This window comes from Ambystoma mexicanum, chromosome 10 (genome assembly GCF_040938575.1).
Source record: "Ambystoma mexicanum isolate Mex_15411 chromosome 10, UKY_AmexF1_1, whole genome shotgun sequence".
Taxonomy (NCBI): Eukaryota; Metazoa; Chordata; class Amphibia; order Caudata; family Ambystomatidae; genus Ambystoma; species Ambystoma mexicanum.
In genome coordinates, this window is record NC_090932.1 from 203,021,872 (window position 1) to 203,049,753 (window position 27,882).

A 27,882-nucleotide genomic window follows, 5' to 3' on the forward strand; every position below is an offset into this window, starting at 1 on the left:
ATGGTGGTGGTGGAGGGGCTCCTGGAGAATCGAGAATTGAACATCATAAACCTATACGCCCCTAACCAAGACACAGCGGCTTACTTTAGGTCTTTATACTGTAAAATCTGCCCCCTGTTAGGTGGAGCGATACTATGGGGGGTGATTTTAACTGCACCCTGAATGCCAAGATGGACAGGTCAGATAGTAAGCTGGATAAACCAACCCCAGCAGCCAAGACGCTCTGGGCACTGTTGTCGGACCTCAAACTGTTGGATGTATGGAGGAGGTTTCACCCAACAGATAGGCACTATTCACATTAGGCAGCGCTGCACGACCTGCACACTAGGCTGGATTATGTGTTCGCCCCCCGAGGAGGTAGCAGGAGAAATGGTGGGAGCAGAATATAAGGCCAGGGTGCTTTCGGACCACTCTCCTTTGGTCCTGGAGTGGCGATACCATCCCCCCAGAGCGCATATCCCGATGTGGAGGATTAGAGCTGAGGCCCTACAGGACCCAGGATTCCGTGAGGACCTAAGTGAGGCCATCACGGAATACTTCAACATCAACACTGGTAGCGTGCAATCAGTAGGAACTGTATGGGAGGCATTCAAAGCCGTGGTGCGAGGGGTTGCCATATCTAAATTCAAGGGGCTCCAAGGGGGCATAGAACGGGAGCTGCAGGAGACGGACAGGGAGCTAGAGGATTTGATGTGTAAGGAAGGGACCACCCGGGAAGACGAGGTAAGGATGAAGGAGTTGCAGGGTGCTAGCGGCGAGCTATGGGACAGGCTATGTAAGTTGAATTATAAGAAATACGTGGAAAGGCAGCATGCGGGCGGGGACAAGCCGGGCAGATTGTTGGCCTGATTATATAAAAATGAGACACCCTGATCAGTGATTAGAGTAATTAAGGGGGAAGATGACCAGATTCATGATACCCAGGACGGTGTGAATGAAGAGTTCCTTAGGTACTATAAACGCTTGTACGGGATACAGGCAGAGACATGGGCCAAGAAATAGCGGAGACACTAGAGGATATGGGCTTGCCCACTCTGGATGACCTGGAACGAGCAGACCTAGAGGCCCCAATCAACGCAGATGAACTGGACGCAGTGATCCAGCATCTGCCCACGTGTAAGGCGCCGGGGCCAGATGGACTACCCAGCTAATTTTACAAAGCGTACAAGCAGGAGTTGCTCCAACCGCTGTTGGCCATGTTCAACAAGGCCTACGAGTGAGAGGAGCTGCCAGAGACCTTGTAATAAGCGGTGATTATCCTGCTCTTGAAACCAGGCAAACGGGAAGCAAACTGTGGGTCGTATAGGCCCTTGTCGATGCTCAACCAGGATAGCAAGATACTTACAGCGGCGCTCGCCAACAGACTCAAGCGAGTTATTGGCAGGCTGATACACCCAGATCAAACAGGGTACGTCCCCGGCAGAAACATCACAGACAACCATAGGAGAGTACACCATATTATTGAACAAACAGAGGGAGACCTGAGTGAACTGTCCATCGTGTCATTGGATGCGGTCAAGGCCTTTGACTCAGTTAGGTGGCCATGGCTGATAGCGACCCTGAGGGGGTTCGGGATGGGGCTGGGGTACATAAGAAGGGTCAAGATGTTCTATAGCTCCCCAATCGCTAGGGTTAAAACAGGTGCCATAATTTCAGACAAATGGCAACTAAGCAGAGGGACCAGACAGGGATGCACATGGTCGCCCATGCTATATATTCTCGCGTTGGAACCACTGGCAATTTGCCTTAGGCAACAATATGTGGGGGTGGGGATCCAAACGGCAGGAGGCACACATTTGATATCGCTATATGCCGATGAAGTGCTCCTCTATCTGCGCTTCCCGGAAGAGAACCTGCAATATGTCCTGGATGTGATGGAAAGCTACGCCACCCTCTCGGGCATATCGGTAAACCCAGGGAAGTCCACCGTGTTCCCCTTGGGGAGATACAGGGGCATTCCTCCAGATAAGTTGCCCATTTTGCAGTTACCCTGGCAGACGGAGACGTTCCGATACCTAGGCATAAACGTGTACCACAGTATAGAGGCGGAGCATAAATACAACACGGAGAAGGCGATTGAAGGCGTCAGAAACAGCATGGTGTTTTGGTCTAGATTGCCCCTAGCCATTATGGGAAGAGCAGCTTTACTTAAGATGGTTCTGTTGCCCAGACTGCTACACTCTTTCGTGAATGTCCCGTATCTGACCCCCAAGCGCTTTTTTGTCAAACTTCATAGCATGTGCAGGGGCTTCATATGGCACAACTCCAGGAACAGGGTGGCCCTTTGGAAATTACAAAACTCATGTGAAAAGGGGGGTATCAACTCACCGAACTTTGAATTATATTACCTGGCGGGGGACAGCTACTATACATGGTCAGGCGGTTGTCGGAAAATGAGTCAGCGGAAGCCAGGCTTTTGCGAGGAGACTTTGGCCCCATATTTTCTTACAGAGACAGTATGGTTACCCAAAACGAAAGTGGTGGGGAAGGGAATGTTGCTGGTGCTGGCTGTGAGGTCTGGCGTAGAGCGTGGCGAACTGTGGGTGACCTGGATTCGCTTTTTCAACAGGTCCCGTTGGTGGCGCTAGGTTGGGAGACCCCCAGTTGATAAAAGGGGTTCGTAGATACTGGGAACCGGTGGGACTGGCCACCCTGGGAGACATATGGCAGGAGGGGGAGGCAGTAGGTTTCCGGAGGTTGATGGAAGAGACCGGCGTGCATAAATGCCAACATATAACGTACTCCAGAGTTATGAAATGGGTGAGAGATAGGTGGCCCGAAACAAAACTGGCAGAACAACCGGATGCCACCATAGAAATGATGTACGATGTCTCAGAGGGCAGGCACGAAATATCCTGGATATACGAGTTAATGAACACGAAGGCGGGAGGGAGCTGCTCCAGTTGAGGCACGATTGGGAGGAGGAGGTGGGGGAACTCATGACAGATGGCCAATGGGACAGGGCCCAAAGGTACCATAAGAAGGTATCCCGGAATGCGATGCTTCAGCAGATCCAGCTATACGTCACCCATAGGGCGTACTTGACCCCCGGCAGAATAGCTAGGTTTGGGGGCTCGGCTGCACAGAAATGCCCCAGGTGCGGGGAGGGGGAGGCTGGGCTGCTGCATATGTTCTGGGCTTGCCCAGAAGTGAGCAGATTCTGGCTAGAACTGAAAGCAAGACTAGCTAGCAGTGGGGTGGAGCTCGATGTTCAATCTGCTTGGGCATGCATGCTCAGGATCTTTCCCAGGCCATGTAACCTAAAGCACATTAGCAAGATGAAGGATCTGGCTTACATTTTGGCCAAGCTCAGAATTGCAATGGGCTGGAAGGCAGCCCATCGGCCCAGATTGGAGATGTGGTGGGCGGACCTCCTGAAATGGGCAGAGGCAGAATCGGTGGCCTGGTATGAAGCAATCACTAGAGGCGGGGAGGAGGAGGTGGGTCCCCTGATAGCCTGGAGGCAAATGGTGGCTTCAATGGTAAACCCACTCCAGGCCAATTGTAAAACAGATGACATGGATGAGATGATGACAGAAATACATGAAGAGGCTCAGGTGGATGATACGGAGGAAATGGCTCAAGTTAATGGGGGGGGAACAGTAAAGTGTATTTAATAATGGAACTCTTTAATATTGATTGTTAATGTCCTAAATGGTTGTAATGTTTGCAGTGTTGTTTGTTTATTAAATAATAATAATAAAAATTGTTTAAAAAAAAACAAGGGGTGCCCTCTGGAGTTACAACTATGACCGGGTGCTTCACCTTGTGACGCCCAATTTTAATGTTCAAATCCGCAGTCCCCTGGACGGGAATTTCTTTTCCATCAAAGTTCTGGAGTTGTCCAGGAAGAAGGGTGAGAGGAATTTGGTAATTCTCCCCCCTTCCTGCATTCAGTTTATCAAAGGCCCTTTTTGACAGAAGGGTAGCTTGGATCCAGTGTCCACCAGTGTCAAAATTGTACCCTGCCCCTGTATTTGGACCGGGGAATAGAATCTTCCCTCCTTCTCCACAAGGGGGCACAGATAATGTACATTTTTTGGATAACTGGTGGGTTCGTTTTCTAGTTTTTGACACTGATAGAGAAGAGATTTGGACAGAATTCTGTAGGGAGTCTTGGGAATCTGAAAAGAAAAGGTGGCAACTAGATATGGAAGAGGTTTTGGGTCCCCATGGTTCTGGGCCGCCTCCCCCTTTTTGGAGGCAGTCACCAGGATGATTTTGAACCAGGGGATTTTCATGTTGTTGTTTCTGGGGGTGGATGATGGGTGGCTCTATCTCAGTCCCCACATCTCCCCAGTCTGGATTTGAATCCTTTGGGGACCCATTTTTCTTTGGGAGGAGTTCCCCCATCTCTGAAGGAGAAGATCCTTTTCCCAGGATCCTCTGAGGATCCCTCTCCTTCAAATTGGAAGATGTGTACCTCCTCATCAAAATGGGTCTGTTTGGGTTCTTTGTTTCTCCTACCTCCCTCCCTCCGCTCCTTGGGTGCCAGATTTTCAGGGGCAGGAGATTTTGGTTCTGGTTCCTGGTTTTCTAGGGGCTTTTTACAAGTGGGGAAGGAAGCTTCCTCCAAGGCTTTACACCCCCCCTTCCCTTTGTGCCTCCTCCCTGGGAACTGGCGGGTTGTCGGGGTTCTGCCCCGTCATTGCTCTGGAGCACCAGGTCCGGAGTTTGAGGCATTCTGCGTTGGCATGCTCATCTGAGGGTTCTGTTGAGGCCTCAGCATGCGACCCAGATCCTCTGCCATGTTTTGCACCTGGCGCTCTAGCTGTGATACCTGCTCAGGCTGATACAGGGTTCTGTTGTCTCCCCTGGGCTGATCACGGGAAGGGAAGCTATCCCTTCTCTGAAAATACCCCAGGTTTGGAAAATTTGGGTGCACCTCCACCCTTGGCCTCCCCTCTCCCAGATTGGGTTGTCTGGGCTCAGGAAAGTGGGGAAAGAAGGATGGATGATTTTGGGGTTGAAAGTTTTGTGGGTACCTGGGAAAGAAGTTCTGTCCAGGGTTTGGGGAATTTCTGCCCTCTTGGGGGAAGTGAGGAGGGAAGTTCCCTGGGTTAGCTGGTGCTTGGTTGGATCCCCCCCTTGGGCTGGAGCAGTCCACACATAACCCAGTATGGGTCTGTTCCCCTTGTAGCGGGGATTTATGTAGTCAGGGGAGTGAGGGATCCCATTTGTGGGACTACCTCCTTGGCTCCCTCTCTGTGACTGGCCCGAGGGGCTCCTGGGCTTGGGATTAATAGGCTGTGCAGGCAGGCTTTAGGCCCCCCATCTCCAAATCTAAAATGGGGGCAACCTTCACCTCAGCCACCTGGCCTGTTCAATGACCCAGTCTAGTGATCTTTTCTCATGAAAATCTCTCACTAGCTGGGTCATGGTGTACTTGTTGATGTACTTTGGTAGAGCGTGGAAAAAAGTATTGACAAATTCTTTGCTGTCCGTGCGCACCCTTTTAGTGGTCTGCGCAAAGGCACGCTTTAATTCCTGCACAAATTCTTGTGGGGCCTGATCCTCCACACATTGCAAGTTGTAGGCTGCTTTGCGAGCCTCCTGAGGATTTCTATGCACAGAAAAATGCTTCAAGATGGCCGCCCTATAGGTGGACCACCTAGAATGATTTTGGTCCTCCAGCCCTGCAAAGGAGCTGGAGCATTCTGGTGAGAAGGCCCATTTCACATATTGAACACGGCTTTGGCTGTCCTTCAAATAGAAAGTTTCCATCATCTGCTCAAAGAGTTCTAAGTGCTCTCAGACAGAATACTTAGCGTTCTTATGATAGGGCGTAATGCCGCTCCTTATCGCCTTGATTTGCTTTAAGGGGTCCTTAAGCAAGGCCCTTTTTTGCATTATTGGCCTTCTTGGTTCGGGTAACCCTGGTCCACTTCTCCTCTGACTCAGAGGCACTGCTCCCAGAGGTGCCCGTCTGGTCTTCTAGGTTTTCCCGGATTCTGCGAGCCTGGGAATGGCTGGCAGAATGTGGGGACCTAGTCTCCTGTGTCCTGGGGTGCTCAGAGGAGTCTTCTGATTCCTCCTTGCTCCCAGGATTTGATGGGTACCCCCCCCCCCACTGTCCTAGCTGGGCAGAGGTTTTCAGGATGCCCTTAGTGGGCCTACTCTCATGGAGTTACCCACTAAATTTCACAGTACTTGGGTACCCATACCCAGATTCCCACCCATCCATTCCTGGGAGGTGCTGGTCTATGAGCCCAATATTTCTGATTGGATTGAAATCTGCCATCCCCGTGGCCCTTGGCTCATGTGCGCTAGAGGACATGGGTGTGGCAGAGTCCAGGGATTGGAAGAGGTGAAGGCCTCTGGTACTAGGGTTCCTGAGGTTATGCCCAGGTGTTTCCCTTTCCCAGAGAACCTCATCTCTATTAGCCCCTGCTCCCTGTTGCCATGCAAGAACCTGAGCTTTCTGTTCCTCAATCAAGGCCTTACTAGTCTCTATCAATCTCTCTTGCATGGCTACCTGTCTGTGGAGCCTGTCATTGTTCTCACAGAGAGCCTCAGTTTCTCTCTTCCTTGGTTGTTTTTGAGTACTGGGCCAGTCTTTGCTGCCGGAGGGTTTTCTCCTGAGTCCTGTCCATACTGTCTGGTCCTTCCTTGCTAGAGCCTCTTCCACCCTCCTCGTGTGCTCTAACAATTTTTGATGGTCTTTTCGAGGTCACCCAGTCCCTGGAGGGCCAGGTGATTTTCTTCCAGTTTCTCTTTTAATTAGCGGACTTCCTGGCTTAAGGTGTCCCTTTCCTGAGCAAGAGCCTGTCTCTGCACCACCAGGTCGTCCCTCTGTCTTTGAAATGCACCAGCTTTCTGGCGCTCTTCATCAAATTCTGCCTGGGTGTCCAGGTCTTTAATGATTAATTTATTGCTCTCTTCTTTCTCTCTGTCTAGTTGGCTTTGCAGGGTGGCTACCTGCTCTGTGCATGCCCTGTTGAAATGTTTTTGTTGCTCCAGCTTTTTCTGGCTCTGCAGTAGGGAGCCCAAACTTTCTTGGTACTCCTTCTGCAAGGCGAGAATTCTGGTATCCTGGTCCGCCTTTTCCTGCTGCAGGATACCCATGTCCTCTTTTATTTTGATTATGTACTGCCTACTTTCATTTTCAGACTCTTGGCTCCTCTGTAGCCTCTGCTCAGCAGAGTTCAGATTAGTTTGGGCCTTTCCCAATGCCTGCAGTTGCTTACTTGCCAGATCTTGGCCTTCAGCATATTTATCCTATATAGCTCCAATATATACGTATCGATATGCCACTATTTTGGCAATCTTGTTTTGCTCCTCCTTTGCCTTAGGGGCCATATATAGTTCACTCAGGGCCATATGTAATGGACCCTGGTCTGGCCATGTATCTAACCCTGTTGCAGTGATCTGTTCTGTGATTGCCTGCAACCATACATTCTGATCCTGCTCTGTCCATTCACCTCTCACAAATAATTTATGCAATAGGTGTTCTCTAGCCATATTCATCTCTACCAAAGTCGCCATTCTGGAAATATTAATTTCCTTCCTGACTTACAGAAATGTTCTTTTATTTTTTGCAAAACAGACCGTTTCCTAAGAGCGTTCCCCTTTGAGGGGTGCTTTTCACAGTGGAACACAGCATGGTAGCACAACAAGATTTAATATACCCTGTCAGTTAGCAGACTGTATTAAGCTGTCACAAGTGGTATATCTAATTCAGAAATCCCGCGCATGAGCCCACAATCTGTAAGTGGGGTCAACCCAGCACTCCACCTAAGTCAATGCCTAGTGTGAGATGCCCAGCTGGAACCCTTAATTATATATTTTTATGTGTAAAGTTCTTTTATTTCTGAATGATGTATCCTTAAGTCACGCCCCTCTCTTTGAATCCCCCCGGTGTCACTGAACCAAGAAGTAGGTTGTTTTGCAAAGTTAAAAGATTTACTATATGGATTTGAACAATATATATATATATATATATATATATATATATATATATATATATATATATATATATATATATATATCAAACTTAAACTTTTATGAATTTGAACAATATCTAGATATCACACTATTAATATTTATACAATGATCAGCGTTGGGTGATATTACAATCAACAATCTCTTTAATCAGTAGGAGTATGGATGAGAAGAATACTGTAGCATAGAATAAAACTTTGTGTGGGTTCAATCAAATGCAATGATAGGAAATTAATGCAGCACAGGAATAAAACTTGATATGAATTCAATGCAATGTAATCACTCGTTCCCCCTGATACTACTCAATCCCCCCTAATATGCAATATAGAGATGGAAGGAGAGAAAACAGGTTTCAGGAATAAACACTCTACAAATGCAGTTTCTTTAGAAATGATTTTCTTTAGAAAGCGTCAAGGTTTTCAAATGAAAGATGCACTTTTGAATATTACAAACAAATTGGCACTAAGGAAGCTATGAAGAAGCAAGATACCCAACGGTACAGCCACCAGAACAGGGCACCTCCGCTCTGACTTTTGCCCGCCAAGACACTTGTCTTTTTTCAGTAATATATTAGCGCAAAGATGCATTTATCACTACAATTAACAAAGGACTATATGGATGAGGGAAAGATTCAAGAAAAACAAAAGAGATTCTACAGTGCAGTTCTGGATATGTTGGAATGGTTTGGATAGGATTACTTAAGGATAAGAGGTTGGCTATGGACAATTCTATGCTAAATACTCACAACTATGGTTTTGGAATTGGCCCGTCAGGATTGGTCAAAGGTTTTGGACTGGAATTCGACTAGCCCACCAGACAGGATTCAGGCACCCGGTTCTGCACTCAGCACGGCACTCTGGTCTCTGCACGGCACTCTGGACTGGATCTGACGGGTTGGTTCTGGAGTTTACAGCTATCTGGTTTCAGATCTGCTCTACTGGTTTGGATCTCTGGGTTCTGGCAAGAGTTTTTGGCAAGGAGCAGAAAACAGCACAGCCAGGCTGTTCAATTTTTTATGTGCCCCTTGGAAGTCTGAGGGGTAAAATCAGGTTGCAAGATTTTAAAGGCCAGCTGAGAAGGGTTCATCTTTGGAATTGGGCCTTCTGCTTTCAGAGTTCTGAAGTCTTGGATCTGGGTTCTACTGCAGAGCGCTTCACCAGTAAATCAGTTCATGGGTGACTGTGTGTGCCCCTCTAGGTCCTAAACAGTCCCTATTTATCTATTTCAAAAGGGGTGGCTAGGCTGATTACACTAAGCCCACCATCTAGGATTCCGATTGGTCAGAGTATTCCCCCTCTCCTGATTTAAGAAGGAAACCTAGTGTCAAAGTGATGCTGCAATTTACATTCCAGGGAAAAACCTCCCCTTTCTTTCTACACAGAAAATGTATTTTTTATAGAAAGCATATCTACAATATCACCAACTTGCTAATAATACATATTCACATCACATATTTAATAAAGCATGTATCCGTCCGACTCCCATCTTCTTGAGAGTTTCTGTTCAAAACTGACAGTTTTTCACGCTTTTGGTTAGTTACCCATTGTCAGATCTGTACACATTTTTCCACATACATGTGCATGACATTTGGGCATAATCCTGTAAACGTTCATATTCCTAGCATGATCACAATTACTACAATAGCAACATTTTAGTAGTCTGGTCTCTGAATATCACACAGAGTTCAGAGTAGTTTCAAATTGTAAGCAGGATTTTCATATTAACAACCTATAAAATACAGATTTTTCCAAATTGTTCACAGTTTTCTATGAGTCTTTTTCCAAAAAGATATTTCCTTGAAGTTTCAGATACACATATCAGTCTAGCCCCACCTCCAAGGTTTGGCTGGGCCAAGAGCAACCTGAGCCTCTCTTCCTTAGCAGTTGGTTTCTGTTGATGCCCGAAATTGCATTTCCTTTCAGTCGAGGGAGCCTTTTGCCTCCACTCAGAGCAACATGCCAAAATCTCCTCCCACTTCCATTAACAACTCAATGCCAGTTCTCGAGCAGAGAGCAGGAGGAAGATTCCTTGGTTTGGGGAGAAGCTGTGGAATGTCTTTGAAGTCCAGTGGAGCTGTCATTAGTTCACTTTAAAACACTACTTAAAATGGGCTTTACTAAAATACAAATTACATTTTCTACAACTATCCACACAAATATCTTCATTCCAGTCTTTTTAAAACATAGAAATTGAATTGTAGCAACCCATATTGCTTTTGATGGCAAGTCTCTTCTTTTCTACAATTTGATTTTAAGACACAAGTTTTAAACTGACAGTATAAGTAATGACAGCTAGGACACAGGCGAGCGCCAGTACTGCGCCCATTTCTGACATATTTTTCCAAGCAAGCACCTTTTGAATGTGATTTTTTTTTAATGATGAAAGGTGTTTCTCCTGACATTGTGCTTATGGGGATACCTTAAATAAGGTGATGGCGAACACCTCATAAGGATGTTGGATCTTCTCTGCTGTTTGGGAGCCATGATTTTGCACTTTCAACAGCCAAGGAAAAACATTATTTTAAACACTTCTGGATTTTCCTGGCAATGCAGCATTGCCTTTTCAAGCAGTTTTATTTTACTCTGTGGGCAGCCCAATGATAGGTTTTAGCAGTGTGGTCTCCTGTTTTACCACTGACATAGTCAAAATGGATTGGCAGCCTATTTTTCAGGTTTCCATGCGCCCTTCTCAGCAATTTTTAGCGCGCATAAGGCTTTCCAGCGGCCATTCTGTTGTTTTTGATGAAAGCAGCACCCAGTGATGTTGCAGGGCAGAGCCAGTGGGTCAGAACATCCCCCAAGTTTGACTTGCAAGCTCAGCCCCCCAGACGCCCTCCCAGACTGAATGCAATTCTTGTTCTTAAATTAGTAGTGATCTAAACAGAATTGCCTAAAGAGTCCTAAAGAAAGCTGACTGGTATAACTCACAACAGCTATCAAACCATTTACAACAAACTGATACAAATGCCAACGGCAAAAATGCCAGCAGGCTCTCTGTAAAAGAGTTGTGGTCCTGTGGCATTTTTACTAAGCTTGGAGTGTTGCTTCCTGTACACCAAACTGGGATGGTTTGTGCTGGGCACAGCTACACCAAATACCCATTTGTAAGGGCTGCCTCTGTAATGCTTCGGTTTGGGAAGGGCATTGCTTAAATTCTGGCATTTCATAAGTGAAATGATCCATTTGAAGGACAGTGAAAGCCACAACTTCCTCACAGAGTGCCATGCAAGTGCTCTTCTTCAGTGTATATTCTGTAACCTTCTTCAACTGCAATAAGGGATCGATGTCCATGTTCCCTGGTGCATCTCTCTGTGTTTCCTCACTCTGCAAGCACTGTTTCTGTACTCAGGGGCTCTTGCAAACCAAGCCACCTTGCCCCCACCTTGTCCGAGATGGACAGCGCAGGAGCATCACGTTTGTCTTGGAAGCAAGATAACGCAGAGCGACAGAGATTTGCATCCTGATCCTGTCCATAGAGACTAGTCACCAGTATTCGGGGCATTATAATAGATTAATTACTCAAACCAACTATGTGCCTCAAGCATATAACACACTGTGCATACCCATAGCCGTCATTCATGTTTTCTGCCAGCCCGCTACCCCCCCCCCACAACTCCATTGTGTCTTCTTTGGCAGGTGGGTTCCCCCCACACCCCGCCAGCACTATTCCACTCTCAATCGACTTCATCCCTCGCACCATTCCCCCTCCCCGACATGTACCTGATGTCATGCTAATCCTTCCTGATGGAAGTTTGTCCATGAAAATAATGACGTGATCCCTTAATTAATCAGGTGCATTTTCTACCCATCTACGCCATAAACATTATTTGGATGCAATATTTTTTCACAAATTATTTTTCAGTGTATTTACTGATCCGCACATTGGCATATCACTCATTTACTAATACCTGTTCTGATGTGCTCTCTTCCCACTTTGTTGAAACAGAAATGGTCAAGGATGGCAAACTTCCCTTGCACGTGCCCTAGAATGATGGGGTGGCCTCTTAAATGTACACACTAGGCACACTATTGGGTACACTGCAACCAGTCATCCAATCTCCAGTTTTCAGGATGCTTCAATGTGCTTTAGGGGACGAGAAAAGGGAAGGAATTAAGAGGGAAAAGGGAGTGAGAACCAAGGGAAACAGAAGGACATGCAGTTAGTAGAGAAATAAGGGCTGATCGCGAAAAGAAACAGTGTCTAACAGCAAGTCAAATATTTCTCAGAGAGTACTAACGGTCATAGTGCTTGCAGGCAGGAAGCTAGCTGTCTTTCCTGCCACTCAATCTAACTTATGAATTAACCTGCAGAGTCATCACTGAAGCAAGAGGGATAGACACCTGTGGGCCATAGCTCCTTTTTTCTACATAAACAGATCTTCTGAAAAGTCTACTACACTCCCATAGCCCAAAGCAGTCGGGCCTATCCTCCAGGGCCCTGTCCTAACTGTAAACTCTCCATGGATGTCGCGTTGGACGAATGTTTTATAGGACAAGGGTTCTGCTCCATCTTGGGAGGCCTTGGGTAGCATGCAGGGCGTATGCCTCAGAACACTGTTCTTTCTGCACCAAGATTAGGTCTTGTGTGTGCAAGGGGAGAACTGCACATTCAGGCACATCATTTAGGGGTCGCCAGAGGTCGCGACTGCGACCTATGAGGTCTCCCGTGCGACCTCTGTGGACACCCTTTGCGACCTCTGTCTTAAAAAAAAAAAAGAAAAAAAAAAGTGTTTTATTTTTTTTGGCAATGCAAGCTCCTGGGCTGTGGCCAGCACCATGTGGCTCTTTACTTCTGGAGTGCCTAGATTTCTTGTTCAGGCCCCTGTAAAGAAAAAGGAGAAAAATAAGAACAGGAGTGCCACAAGTCTAACACTTTCAGCACTGACCTTAAATAAGAAAGAATAGGAATACCAAATAATGTGTCTTTCTGGAATTCTATACAATAATTGCTAGACTCATCAAAGGTTTATTTCAGGCACACTTCGGGGGGCGAGTCACTGATTTAGTCTGTTCTTAAATGCCTCAACTCAGTCTTTCATCCTTCTTAGGTCGATAAATGAGTCCGAACACAGGTTGGGGTGATATTGGGTGTACATTTTTCTATATAAAGCGCTTAAGGGTAAGTGCTATAAAATAACACATCATTATCATTTGGTCATAGACGTCTGCTTGCATTCACAGTAATTTAGTAATATGGGCCTACATACACTGATCTTAACGATACATATGGCGATACATTCTTGTTTGAAATATAGATCACATTATAGTGATATCGTAACCATATTTTTCATAGTGTACAATGCTATGTGATGCCACTTCATGTTTTGTCAACGGGTGAAAGGTCGTGTTCCATCGCTTCCCGCGATATCACTTCAGGGCGGGGTCAAATGACATCACTTCCTGTGATGTCATCAGGGGTCAAGGGTCGTGTGATGTCACTTCTGCTACCCCTGGCATTTTGGTGAAATGACGTCCCTGCACACATTAAAGAAAGAGCTTTTATGTCCATCCCATTCCTTACTAAAGGGCAGGAAGGCACGGTGTGCCTTGTTATTCCATGACGCGTGTTGAACAGCCACAGGTGCGGACTCATAGTTGGAAGTCCATTGCTAGGCACGCTTACGTTTCCAGTAGACCGTAGTATAGCAGAACATTAAACACATAACAGTGGGTGTATGTTATGAGGCAACATCACGAGAATCAGAGATGCACAGGGAGCTTAACTCTGTCTCTAGGTCAAACTCAATCAGTGGAGGTGGAGCGTACTGTGTGAGTGACTTATCCAGAAACTATAGTTGGCAAGGGGCGCATGGCAACTGCAAGTAAGCACAGTGAGTGGGTAAATCATGATATGCTACAGTGAGCGAGTGGGCTGTTGGTTGCAATGCAGTTAGGTATTCCATAGTGTTTACAATGCATGCTCTGCTTTTCAACTTGTCATTGCTGTGAGTTTAGGGGACAGGAAGGCAGTAACAGTTCACAATGGGCCCAATTAATGGAATCCAGCACAGAAGTAGTGCAAGCGGCGCGCACTGTGAAGGAGCAAGCGCCACACAAGTGTCAGCCTTGGTACAAACCAGCATTGCGCGGCTTGCATATTCATGGAATTCGCCAGTCATCAGTAGCCGTGGCGCAATGAACATAAAGCAGCACCAGTAATGCCCCCAACACGCCCCTGTGCGCAGGAAAAAGCCAGTAAACTGCCTAATGCGACTCAAGGCCCTGCGCCATCCGTGGGCCAGCACACAGCCTCTCCATCGTAATCATGTGAAAAATTAGCACGTATCCCGCTCGCACCAGCCAAATCACGTGGAAAGGGCAGCGCGTACCGTGTCCACAACCCAGTGAATTTGCATACCCCGGTCGCACCAGCCAAATCGCGTGGAAATTCCAGGGTGTACTGTGGTCACACCAGCCAAATCGCATGGAAAAAGCCTGCACGTACCCCTTCCGCACCCCAGCATAATCGCGTAACCCAGTCGCACAAGCCAAATCACGTGGAAAGGGGCGCACGTACCCCTTCCGCACACCAGTGTAATTGTGTACCACAGTTGCACCAGCCAAATCACGTGGAAAGGGCTGCGCATACCACGTCCACACCCCAGTGTAATGGCAGTACCCCGCTTGCACCAGCCAAATTGCATGGAAAGGGCCATGCATACCCCATCCGCACCCCATCATAATCTCGTACCCCGCACGCACCAGCCAAATCACGTGGAAAGGGCCACGCGAACCCTGTCCGCACCCTAGCGTAATCGTGTACCTCACTCGCACCAGTCAAATCGTGTGGAAAGGGCAGTGCACACCCCATCCGCACCCCAGCGTAATCGTGTATCCCACTCGCACCAGCCAAATCACATGTAAAGGCCCACACATACCCCTTCCACACCCCAGCATAATCGTGTACCCCACTCGCACTGGCCAAACCGCGTGGAAAGGCTGCTGCGTGCAGCCAGCAGCTGCAAATGCACCACACAGGCAGCTCACAGCACATGGGACCCCAATCACACCTGACCATACCCCGCAGGCAGCCCACACTTCATGGGACCCCCATCACCCGTGACCACACCCCGCAGGCAGCCCACACCACATGGTCCCCCATCACCAGTGACCATACCCTGCAGGCAGCCCACACCACATGCCCCCCGTCACCATGTCCGCAGGCAGCCGCACACCACATAGCCCTCCATCACCTGTGACCATACACCGCAGGCAGCCCACACCACATGGTCCCCCATCACCCATGACTATACCCCATAGGCAGCCCACACCACATGGCCCCCCATCACCTGTGACCCTACCCCGCAGGCAGCCCACACCACATGCCCCCAATCAGCCGTCACCATACCACGCAAGCAGCCGCACACCACATGGCACCCCATCACCCGTGACCATACCCCACTGACAGCCCACACCACATGGCCCTCCATCACCGGTGACCATAACCCGCAGGCAGCCCACACCACATGGTCCCCCCATCATCCGTGACTATACCCTGCAGGCAGCCCACACCACATGGGATCCCCCAACACCCGTGATCATACCCCACAGGCAGCCCACACCACATAGACCCCATCACCCGTGACCATACCCTGTAGGCAGCCCACACCACATTGCCCCCCCAAGCACCCGTGACCATACCCCACAGGCAGACCACACCGCATGGTCCCCCCCATCATCCATGAACATAACCTGCAGTCAGCCCACACCACATGGGATCCCCCATCTCCATTACCATACCCCGCAGGCAGCCCACACCACATTGCCCCCCATCACCCGTGACCATGCCCCACAGGCAGCCCACACCACATGGCCCCCTCCATCATCCGTGACCATACCCCACAGGCAGGCCCCACCTCATGGAACACCCCCCACAACTGTGACGGCAAACTGCAGGCAGGTCCCGACTCACAGAAAACCCCCACCCCAACACACTGTGGAAAGATAGACATAAATGCAGCATATGTGAAATGAAATGCCCCACACGCTGCACACTCCAAGTGCACCTTCACACCCATACATTGTTCATGCACACCACAACATGCCACATGCCATTGGAAGTCAAACATGACACATGCATGTTTGTGTGCACACATATGAACAACATAGGGCAGCATCATGGACATAGAACAGAGTAAGAAAGAGCCAACAAAGGGCGAAACCATTGAGACCAGACATCACTTTGATTTAACATGAAAAATATATATATTAAAAACAAACAGTATTCAAGTCATACTCATATAAAAATAATAAAATTGAAGCAACATGAAATTAGTTAATAGATAAGTGTCAAAAAGCAAAAACATTAGCTGCAAACAAACTAAACTTGAAATCAAAGATGTGCTCCATGTCCATGAATGTATGTCCAAATGAAAACACAAATGAAAAGAAAACCATTACTTCATGGTGAACAGAAAAAGGAATTGAAAAAAGAGAACGATATACAAACAATCAGGGTCCATTGTCCCAAACCATGTGCAATAATCCAGAGTATATAATCAAAAAAGAACTATGTACAAAAAGTGGAGCAAAGCCCAATAACTTCAAATAAAAAAAATAAAAAAAACGTACACCTAAAGAACTATATACAATGGCAGCGGGCTAGTCCTTCGACTCACCATGTCCCCTCAATGTCTCCGCCAGGGCATCATCGAACACTGCATCCACTTCCCCTAGGCGGGCCTCAGCTCTCCCCTCGAGAGCTTGCAGGGACTCCAACATGCTACTCCGAAACTCCCTACAAGTCTCCTCGAGGACCTCCGCCCGCCTCTCTGCCCAGCGCAGTGTATTCACCGCCTTGGCGATGGTGAGTCTAGCCTCCCATGCCCGTTGCTGCTCTGCTCGGATCTGCTGGCCAAAACGCTCCAACACGGAAGACATCTTTGTAGTATGGTCCACGTTTTCCTCCTGCCTGATGGCTGATACCTGCCTCACTTCCATTGGAAGCATGAGTCCTGTCGCCTCCTACACTGAGCCTGCTGCTGCCGAGTAGCACGGTGCCTGTGCATCCAGGACAGCCTCCGGGATAATGACAGCCCCTAGGGCTGTCGTGCATGTGCCTTGCTGCTTGGTGCTTGATCTTCCTCCATTGCCACCTGTCCTGTCGCCTGCTGGATCTCTGTGGTGACCACCTGTGCTGATCCTCATTTGACTACCGACTCTGGCAGGGATGGGATCTCAACCAGGGTGGCCCCTGGGGTTGGGACAGTTGCACAGGGGGCCCTGGTGGTATCTGGGCCAGAAGACAGCAGGGAGAATGACTGGCGCAAAGAGGAGGCAAATGAGGAGGGCGTAACATAAGTGGCCAGCCCATGCACCCATTGCGATACCAGGAAATGTGCTAGCCAGTCAATGAGATGGCTGATCTCCCTGTGATGACGTGCAAGCCTCAAAATGGAAGCCTGCATATCATCACAAATGGAGCCTGTCTGCCTCGTGAGACCGGCTATCACCGGTTCCACTATGTACCGAATGGCGACATCCATAGGCATCAGTGTTTCCGTCTGGGTGGAAACATCCGCCGCCTGCGGATGGGTCCGATCTAGGGCATGGCCACAGGTGCATACGGTTGCAGTCGCAGTGCCAGGGACAGGATTAGGCACAGACAACTCCACGGCAGCCTGCACTGCCTCCGGCCCCTGACCTTGGACTGCACAAGTCACACCTACATCATCACCCCCGCCGGGCCGCATGGGCTGGGTGGATATGGCCTTCTCCTCTCCCTCCCCTGCCAACCTGGATGTTTCCCCACTGTCTTCTGCAGTGTCTTGTCCCTGTGTGGGCTCACCTGTCCCCCCCCCACTGCTGAGGAGTCCTCCACCACCTTTGCCCTCTTCGACCTATGTTCAGCAGCTGCGGCCGTTGACTCCAATGCGGAACCAGTCTCCTTGGTCCTGGAAGATGACAGCACCTGGGAGGATGAGTGGGCCTTTTGTCTACGCCTGATGGAGGCATCCCTGCTGCCATGATCCACAGCACCTACCCTGTGGATAGGGAAACATAGAACACAAACATCAGGGTACTGAACACATGTGTGTTTGTCACAACACTAATGTACATTATTGGCACTGTCAGAGGTCACAAGAATCATCACTGTCCACGACACACAATGAAGTTCTATTCACACACATGCACAATCATTTCTCTCATTCACAACAGACATTCACATCCTTGGACAAGGCACTGGCACCACCTCCGAATTGTGCCTCCAGCTCACACACATCATGGGTGATACATGTCCCACTCACACACATCACCTGACAGTCATGAAGCAGGCCATGGAGCTATCACATCACAGTGCATGCGAGGGCAAATTGGCAGCATGAGGCAATCACAAATCAAAAACTCAAGTAACATACATCCTGGAGTGTTGGCCAGTCACACACTCACTACTCATACACATGCACATGTACATGCATGTCCATAATCTTGACATAAGCACCCATGTGCCACACCCCTCACATGCCCCAGTCCAGACACATCCATGCAAACATGAACACGTTGTTACATGCCGGTGCACATCACGCATTGCAACACAGACACCATTGATGTGGCACACGCTTAAATGGACTCACATGCAGCACTGTCAGGGGCATGCACACAGACATCTGTACAGGAGGCATGCCAGACATAAGGCCAAGGTGCACACTCCAGCCACACATCTACATACACATGCACTGTGGTGGACAAGAACACATGAACACTTACCAGTTGATTCCAGACAGAGCACCAACTCCAAGACCAGGGGCATACAGTGCTGGGTAGAAGCGCTCCAGGACCTGCATCTCGTTGTTGGTCATCCCGGCGCCCCACTCCATCATCACCAGCCTTGAGGAGGTGCTAGGCCTTGTTGAGGGTCCTGGACTTGAAGTCTTCCCAGCGCTTGTGAACATGATGGTAGTCGCGGGGTGCCACCCCTCCACGTGGATGGCACCCACGATGTCCGCCCAGATCTTCCTCCGTCCTTCATTGCCGACTTGCGATGGTCCATGAAAGAGGGAATCATGATGCCCCAGGACTTGCTCCACCAGGATGCCAACTTCCCTGGCTGAGAAGCTGGCAACCCTCTGCCTCACTGCCAGGGGGTTGCCACTTGCCTTAGATTGAGATAGGTCAGACATGGCACAGAGGCAGGCGTGGGTGGGCAAGGTGGTCCTGGGGCTGGGCTGGGAGTGATGGTACAGAACATCAGGAGTCTCTGGATCATCAGATGTGGTCACGATGACAGGAGCTCTGTCAATGGCTTCAGAGCAGGCACCAAAATGCTCGGCATGTAGACAGCAGGCACACTGAGTGGATGGCAGCAGCAGATGGCTCGTAGGAGGCAGCTCAGAGCACTCAGAGGCAGGTAAATTGGCTGGTGGGCAGGAGTGTGGATCTCCAGTGTTACAAGCGTGGCCAGCCAGAAACAGAGTGACTCCCCATGTGTGGAAACAGCATGTTACCGTGGAAGCAGAGGAAAGGCCCTAAGTGCGTACGTTACGTGACACGCGATGTAAGTTGTGCGTTGCCGTTCAGTATCGGGATAAAGGTGAGAGTAGGACAGCAGTGCAATGTATGTGCATTTTGTTGGTACGGACACGTGTACTTTGGAGTTTTTGGGGGTGACACGCGATCTGTTCACTACTGTGACAGTGCCTACTTCTTGTTTTGGCGGGGGAGTTGCCTCCGCGCATAAGAGTGTGATTTTCTTTTTTTTTCTATGAGGCAGACGGTGAGTCGTGCACGCAATTTTCATACTGTTTTCCCCTGTGTGTCGCATCCCCCATTTTCGAGGTCATAGTACCCTACGTGTCCCTCGCGTATGCATTTTGTGTTTTGCTGGGTGCCACAGCATACTGCGTGACGTTTTTACTTTACACGTGGGATACAGAGCGGTCGCAGACACGTTAATCTTTTTTTTTGTTGGGATGCCTGTGCGTTACTCGACCTGTTATTTTTTCACCAGCGGTTGCATAGAGCCTTGCTGGAACACAGTGGTAGGTATTACATCACGTACCCTGCCACCTCACTCCAATTTCCCAGGACAATTAATAGCTGCACCTCCCATTGCGCTAATCCATTGGTGCCATGACTGGGAGGGCAACAAGAGGGAAGGGAAGCAAAGGTGGGCGAGGTGACTGTGGTGGGCAAGATGGGTGATGTGGGCAAGGTGTCCGAGGTGTCCAGGCCCATGCAGGGAGCGCTATGCCCCCCACCCAACAGGGTCAGGGAGATGCAGCTGATGCTGACATCCCCAGCACCCATGGTCCTGGGCCAGCAGTGTCATCTGCTGTCCAGAGCTGACAGTGTGGAAGCTGCAGAGGCAGCTGTGGCTACCATCACCCAGGCTCAGGGTCAGCCATCCAGTGGTCGAAGTGGGGGAAAAATAGTAGTGGAGCTATGGATTTTGTAGAAAAATTGGTGTTGTTTCCAGTGACGGCTGAAATCCCATATCTAAATTTTACACGTAAATTACTTTCGACTACGCACGTCCCCAATAAAGTAACAAGAAGTTTGAGATAAAAGAGGGTGCCCAATAGCTTCCAGTTGGGGGTAGCTCTTAAGTAATGGGCTGCCCTGCAGCAATGGGGATCATGCAGTGTATTCCGCATGCACGTTGATCAGACTCCCATCAGCACATCACGACATGCATCCATTTTCAATTATGTGTTCTTTCATTATTTACACAAGTACTCCGTTTTGTAAGCTGCTGTCCTTTTAGAACGGGTTGTGTGAGAATGCTATAGGGGTGCACCTAGACTAAAATTTCAGGGTGGGGCGAACTCTTCAAATATTGGAGGAGGCGCTAACTTCAGAGACGGTGGAGGAGTGGCAAACTTACTTGTGTAGGGGCCTCTAACTTCATGACTCATTGTAATGAGACTATTCTAGTGCAGCTTCAATGTTACAAACAGCTCTCTCGTCTATGTCTGAAAACACCCACTTCTTGCAGATCCTGAAGGTCCTAGAAAGTGTGAGAATGGCAGATGGTGTGCAATGAAAGACTCAATATCATAGCATAGCAGAGTGTGGGGCAGTACTCTGGACGAACCAAGCAACTTCAGTGGCCGGGAGCAACAGGGGAGAAAATGTAATGTTGGTTCAACCACAGTTAGTCCGCTATACTAGAATCTCTGGTGCGCTGATTGGCTGGTGAGACTATGTCTGCCTGTCAAATCAAGTCCTATTCTAAGGGTGTAAATGTAATCACTTATACACACTCACATTTTTGCAGTTGAAGCCAGGGTGAGATTACATTATATGCCCAGGATCACACGCTTAAGCTAAACAGTAAACAGGGATTTTAACCCACTGTGCTATTTGGGCATGGCCATCTTCTTCCATGTTTTACTTGGAACAAATATGTATGTTTTGGGTGTCAATCAAGACCTACAATAATACTGTCCTATAGAGTTTACTTGCAAAATACACAAATTGCACAGTAAAGCATCATGACAACATGTGCATTCGTATAGCAGCATGTTGGGCCAAAATAATATCAGTGTACCTTTTATTTTCTACATCCTAAATGGAAAACAATAAGATGCAAAAGGCAAAATATCTATTTACCGTCTTTATTTTCAGCTATTTAAGAAACACTCACAATAAAATAAGTTGTGTCATAAACTCACTTAGGTTTGGAGATTTGTCACAAACCTCCAGCATGATGTGTTATGTATGATTTTAAGAATATTCAACTAAGGACATCAAAGCAAGCTTTAGTTTTTAGCATCAAACTATTAGACATTAGGGGTGGCCTGGCTGGCCCCAGACCTCCTGCCCGCACCCTGCCAGGAAGAGGCTGGTCATCCCAGGAGCCGGCGTTGGCGCTCTGACTTGGGGGGCCTTGGATTAGTGTCCTCGAGGGCAACACAAGCAAACTATCTCAGCAACCCCCCCCCCTAAAAATGATTCTCATTCTACCACCTGTATGGGACCAGATTAAGGTAAGAATCACTTTCCATTTACAGCGTTCTTTGAACATGTTTAATAAACATTCACTTAGAGCTGTACTGCATTTCCCATTATATTGTAAAAAAGTGGTGCGGGGGTTGCTTGTGTTACCCAGTGCAATGCAGTTTAATTATTCGCCTGTGTGTTTGTTCTATTTTTGAAGCATTTTTATAGTACCAGGTTGCTGGATAGCTTCTAGGCGCCTGGCTATGCTCGCATAGGTAAGAAAAGCAATGGATGCCCTCAGTCTGCGAATGCTCTGGGTTCATGTGGTCTCCAGCTTTACCCATCCGCTCTCAATTGTATTCATTTTCCCCCACGGTCGGACTGGGCCATAAAATTGTCTTGGGCACCAATGAAAAAGTGGCCCACAGTTGCAAATAGCAATTCCTTCTTTTTGTGACACTGTTTACCCAAGGGGGAGGTATTTATTTTAAATGGGACAAAAATTGTGCATTTTAATGAATATTTATTCAGCAACACTGGTCAAAACTACTATCCGCATAGTTAAGTAACTCATAAAACTGGCCCATATTGGCCCAAAGTCTCTCACTGCCGCAGACGTGGAAACACGCAGCTTCTGGGTGCTATCCTCTGAACTGAGACTACTGCAGTGCAGTACAATATGTTCGGGTGGGGAGAGAGGGACAGCACTGACCCGTCCTTCTCTCCCGACCCAGCACCTGGCCTGGCCCTGTAACCTCCCACCCGCACCAAAACGAAATAAAAAATGCTCAGGTCGGGAGAGAGGGACGGCACTGAACCATCCCTCTCTCCCGGCCCACTAGTCATCTGGCCTGGCTGGCCCCTGCAATCCTGCCCGCACACTGCACTGCAGACATATTGTACTGCACTGCAGACTACTGCAGTGCAGTACAATATGCTTGGGTCGGTAGAGAGGGACAGCACTGAACCGTCCTTCTCTCCCGATCCAGCACCTGGCTTGGCCTTGTGACCGCTCTCCTGCACCAAAATGAAATAAAAAATGCTCAGGTCGGGAGAGAGGGACGGCACTGAACGTTCCTCTCTCCCGACCCACTAGTCATCTGGCCTGGCTGGCCCCTGACCTCCCGCCGCACACTTCACTGCACTACTGCAGTGCAGTACAATATGCTGCTCGGGTCGGGAGAGAGGCACAGCACTGAACCGTCCCTCTCTCCCGACCCACCACTACACTCGCCTCCGTCTGTGTCCCCCCTTTACCTACCTGTCTGACAGCGCAGCCTGCAGGAGGTAAATTCTAGGCCTGGCTCAGTTCAACTCTGACAGAGGCTGCTAGTCACTGGCCCAAGCTTGCGCATAGTGAGGGGCATGTGCAGACATGAACGGCACTGCACCTCAATGCGCAGGTGTGGGCCAAGGCTCTGCCATCTGACTAATGTCTGCAGCCTGCATCAGACAGTGCAGTGCTGCAACCGTTCCTATACTTTTACTTTAAAAAGGACCGCTCCGGAGCGGTTTCTTTTTAAAATAAAAGTATAGGAATGGTAATGCAGAAAAAAAAAAAGTACAGGAGCACCGCTCCCATCCGCTCCCCCTCACTTCGATCACTGCAGCCATCCCAGACTGTAGTGGTCCCGGCTGTTAGGGAGAATTCTCCAAATGTGCTAATTTCCCTTACCTTTTGAGACCGCCCGCAACTTTGCTGGATTTCTTGGATTTTATTTTTTTCCTGGGAAGAGTGTGAGCCTTTTTTTTCTCGCTCTTCCATGTATTTTGTGTATGTTTTACTTTTGTGTTCTTTGGTAGTAGAGTTTTTGAAACAACCTCCATGGCATCATCTTTCTCTGTGTGTCACACACAGCACCTTCAGTGCAGTGGCACAGGGGTGTCTTTCATTCTCCCCAAGGTTTAAATACCTTTCCTGGGACTGACTACTGTCTCCCAGGGCATGTAAAGTTAAATTGACTTTACTAGTCTCTTTAAATGTACTGACCCAGCACACCCTATCTTACTATAGAGTGCTGGAGGGGTTGCTTAGCTTCCCCTGAGTCAAAACACTCATGTAACAGTTAAATATTACCTTTTCCTATTTTAAATGGCTGGTGGAAGTGGTTTAGATCAACTACCGTGATTTTTCGCGACTGCTAACAACGGTAGCTCAAAATCAGGGGTAGCTATGTTTTTCAAAATGGCGCCCCAGACCTATCTGTAAAAACAGACTCCTGTCATCTTTTGTCACCATTTCTTTCAGGTAAAGTCCTTCTTGGGTTTGACTCTGGGCGCCAAACATGGTTTGGTCCCTTTGTTAGTGCTTTTTGGCGAGCTTCTGTGCTGAAGCCCTCCTCTGGTGCCAGAGTGTCTGGGTTGAACAGGATGTGAGGGAGGTGCCCGAAACTCCCTGTGCTTAGTCCCCTAGGAGACCTAAATGCACTCTGGTGTGATTGGCCAGCTCGCTGTCTGGCAAAGACAGCCACCATGCTGTGTGAGTGACAGCCAGGAGAGGAAGGAAGAGGACTACTGCAACTCCTGGACGACCGGTGAAGCCCTGCTCCAGGTCCAAATTGCCTGAAACCCTGACGACAGAGAAGCCCTTCAAGGTTAACTTCTTCCCTTGAGTTTGGTGGGAACAACCAACTCGCATGCCACCTGGACACCGTCCTATTATGGTCGAATTTTCTTCAGAGTGCTGTTGAAAACCGGATAGTCAAAGGGAAGGAAACCAGGGGGACTTGAAGGCACTTGCACCTTAAACCTACATCTTGCTACAGCTTTTGACCTCTTCCCTGGGCAGTGCAGGAACCTCCTGACATCACGGATCGTATTAATGCCATGAGCCATGAGAGGCGCACAGCTCGGGAGGTGGTCAAGCATTGGAATGACCTCTGACGCAGGGCCAAGGATAAGCTGGGTTCCACCTACTCCTCTACTCTGGTAACTGGAGGTGGGACACAGCCAGAGGACGAGGAACTCACTCCACATGAGGAGATTGTCAGTGATCTCATTGATGTGGAGCAGATCCAAGGCATGGGAGACCTGCTGATTTATGAGGAATCATCCGGTGAGTGGTGATGCATGTGTGTCTGGGACATGTTTATGTTGTTTGGATGAAGTGTAAGGATTGTTTTCCATTGATATCCACAATTTCATGACTGACATGGGTTTACCATGTCATGATGGACTGGTATGTTCATGTTAACATACAGACTGCATACGGACAATGTGCTGCACACTGGGTCAATCCTCATCACCACTCCTGTGCACTCATTCCATGTCACTCTGTCTGGAGCCTCTCTTGGCCCTCTTCCAGCTGCTACCTGTTATGGTGTATTGCCTGTGATGATCTTCCTATGCACACTTGCATCTTCTCCTGTGAGACGTCAACCAGACAGCTGTACCTCCCCAGAAGTATCCTACCTTTCAGCTCCTTCCCCCAGCAGTCACTGACCCCAGGGGACTTATCATACATATGCAAGCCTTCTGCGACAGACTATACAAATATTTCAGTGCTTTAACCCTCTTCCCTCTGCAACTCATCCAGAACTGGACTGTGTGAATGGTCCTTTTGTTTTGGGGCCAGGTATCTCCCTAGGACTGTGAAGATGGCACTGGCTCCCAGGCACCACCTGGAGGGTATTTGCTATATCCCTACAACCCACTGACAACACTTGACACCTGATTCATGCAGTTGCCCTCACACTGCCATCAGGCCACAACTTTTCATTTCTGGATTAGGTTGTTTTATTGTACGTTGAGCATGTTCCCATGTACTGCAATGGCCCCTCACAGTTCCAAACCCAGGTCTCACCTTCTACATGCCTATCCCCTTGTGTTCTGTCAATGTGACCTGGACTCATGGAATCTGTGTGCCTTCCTTCATCTGTTCCACCACCCTAGCATCATAGCACTATGTGACACTTGTGTATTTAGTAATTTGTATTTCCATGTCATGTCATGTCACACAAGGATTGTACATGGATCAGGGAAGTAGGCATCGACCTCTGTGTTATGGTGTTTGAAGGTTCAAATCTGTGTGTGTGCATCAGTGATCCTGGTGACTCAACTATGCCAGTCTGGTGCTTGTATGTGAAGCAGGTGATATGCACCATGCTGAACATTGTCTTGAACTAATCTGATTAATCAGACCTTGTTTATTTTTCCAAGCTTCAGAATTCTAATTCTCTTGATTTTAGGTGCGCATCTATGTTTTATGTTGTACTATTCTATATTTTTGTGTGTCTTATATGCACCATCATGCATGCAGGTCCATTGAATGTGATATAAATAAATAAATGTAAATGTACCCTTTGACACACATCCATGACTGCTCTCATGATACACTTACCTTCCAATAACACTGCATACGTGCCAGAGTTTGTGACCTCACTAACATGGCAGGTTGATGTATAGCATGACTACATTGTGATACCTATAAGTGTGGGCTATGCTATTTAAAAGTGTATTCATGTATTTTATCTGTCCTTCTGCAGGTGATGAGCCACTGGATGCAGAGGAGGAGTTGGAGGACGCGCAAGAGAGTGGGCCGCAACCAGGCACCAATGGAGGACGTGGTGTGGTAGCCAATGAAGATCCACTGGTGCTACAGTCCATCCTGGCCATTACTCACTCTGACTATGCCTCTGAGGAAGCCAATGGCTCTGGTGGTGAATCAGACATGGATTCATTGGAACTGTCGCAGGTGAGCGAATCAACTATGGGTGCTGGTCTATCCCAAACATCTGTAGTGGGGGAAGACCCCGCACAAAGCCAGTCAGTGTTGGAACATCTGTCTCTGGTGGTTATGGGTGCAAGGGCACGCTCCACAGTATTGGCTCCTGTTCCTGTGACAGCTGTTCAAGGGAGGGATGCAGTCCTGCAGCCACAGACAGCGCCAGCACATCAAGGGCCAGGTTTCCTTGGACCAAGCCAGCATGGGGCATGCCAACGTGGTGGCCGTGTGCCAACAGGCGATAATGTGTGAGAGCAGTCCATGTATTCTGTTGCACAACAGCATGGGGCTGCATATGAGATGTTGGCTCAGGGCATGGATAGGGTGGCCAATTCCATAATCTCCCAGAAAGAAAGATGCAGCTCCGGCAGCAGGCATTGCAGTCCACATGGCACTCACACATGCTCTAGATGCAGGCCAGCAACAGGTGCGAGTGGGCAGAAATGTATTCTCTGCATGCAGCCATGGCCGCAGGGGGTCGAGCCCACAGAGCTGCCTTGAGGGAAGAGGCTGGGTCACCACGAGTTACACTGACTGCACTTGAGGCAGCATGCAGTAGACGGTCAGAAGAGCACATGCAACAGTTGACGCACACCATCTCTGAGGAACTGCGAGCAACCCGTGAGGTGTTGCAAGCAGAACTATGTGCTTCCCGTGAGGTGTTGCAAGCTGAACTATGTGCATCCTGTGAGGTGTTGCATGCAGACATCCGTGCCATCATGTTGCAGATGCGCACATATCAGTCCTGCATGGCTGCTGCCATGGACGACCAGGCCAGGGCTATATGTGGTGAGCCTCCCTTACCACTGACACTTTCTATTGCTACACCATAGGGTGGCAACAGCAGTGACAGCTCTCCCAATTAATGATGGCTGTGTGGACCACAAACCCATGGAGGTTTTTTTTTTCCCCTCGGCATCAACACATTTGGGTTTTGAGGTGCACCCAGCCCCTCCACCCTCCTTGGTGAGCCCCCGACCTGGTCCGCCATGGGCATTTTTGATTTCTTATTATATTTTTGTGTCTATTGTGTATTTATGTGAAAGTGTGTTGCTTTGTGTGGCATCCGAGGGCATCCACTGTAGGTTTCAGCTGGGCCCATACAGGCTTGTCACGTGTTGGTACTCTCCTTGTTTGTGCCTTAGGGTCCAGACACATATGCGACTCCTGCTTCCCCTTTCCATGGGCTTGCAAGGAGTGCAGCATGTGAAAGTAATTTACACAGAAGCATTGAGGTTCTGTTTCATCTGTGGGCAGTCTCAAGTCCAAAATGTGTACACACCCCTAGTGGGATTATGGATTGTTTGTCCAGGGCATGGTTGCCATCCCTTTTTGTGT